Below are 1266 nucleotides of genomic sequence, written 5' to 3'. Positions count from 1 at the left end.
TCAGCATCCTCTGACAGCTGTGGGCTCATGTAATGGACCACATCTGGACTGAAGGCTCCACCAGCGTGTTCCAGAGTCAGCTGGTAGATGAACAGGTCGAGGTGCTTTTATAATCCTAAATCCATTTTTTAAAATTCATATATATGAATGTTTCTGTCTTGCTGTTACTATACCTTATATTTGCAGTAATTACAGTATTTTAAAAGCAAAACATTGTTAATTGACTCCCACTCTGCGACAGCAGTTTGGATGTGGCTTTAACTGCCTGTTCCTTTGTTTTGATGTGTAACAACATTAATGGCACTTGAGAGCTGTGCTTGTGTTTCTACCAAGAGTGTGAACTGCTTTCATCAGAAGCTGTATTAATGTAGTTACTGTAAATTCATTTGTTTATTTTCCCCCACCTGAATATTAGTATTATTAAGGGTAACAATGTGAATGTTACGTTTTAAGTTTACAATCTAATGCAAGGACACAAGTTCTGACATATCAACCATTCATATGTAACAACAGATGTATTACCACAGAAGCCCATGCAGACAGTTTAATACAGCACTCAAAAAGCACAAACATTCACACCAGACTCAGAAAAGAGGTTGGTTGGGAGCACCTCTGCCACTGAGCTGCAATTTAAACTATGGAGCCTCCTTCCTGATTTCTTTTCTTTTCTTTTTTTTGTCACACTGAAATGTTTCAGATCATGAAACAAATTTAAACACTGGACAAAGATGACACAAATAAACACAAAAAGCAGTTGCTAAAATAAAGTGTTTGTTATTAAGCTAAGCTATTAACTTAAACCAATAACTGGTTGGGCCACCCTTAGCAGGAACATCTGTAATCAAGTCTTTGTGTTTCCTTGTGTTATTTTTGTCTAATATTAAAACTTGTTTGATGATCTTAGATATTTAATTGTGACAAACATACAAAAAAGCAGAAAGCAGACAAACACTTTTTCATACAACTGTAGATTTAGCACTGTCTGTGAAGCTTGATTTAGGAAAATAAGTGCTTGAAGTTTAAGAATATGTATAGCGACATCATGTCCTAGTACAGATCATTATGTAAATGGTAAATGGCCTGTATTTGTATAGCGCTTTACTTAGTCCCTAAGGACCCCAAAGCGCTTTACACAACCTGTCATCCACCCATTCATACACAAATTCACACACTGGTGATGGCAAGCTACATTGTAGCCACAGCTGCCCTGGGGCGCACTGACAGAGGCGAGGCTGCCAGACACTGGCGCCACCGGGCCCTCTGACC

This window comes from Pundamilia nyererei, unplaced genomic scaffold, assembly GCF_000239375.1.
Source record: "Pundamilia nyererei isolate P.nyererei 1_Seehausen unplaced genomic scaffold, PunNye1.0 scaffold00499, whole genome shotgun sequence".
In the NCBI taxonomy this organism is placed as follows: Eukaryota; Metazoa; Chordata; class Actinopteri; order Cichliformes; family Cichlidae; genus Pundamilia; species Pundamilia nyererei.
Note: the sequence above shows the minus strand (reverse complement) of the source record.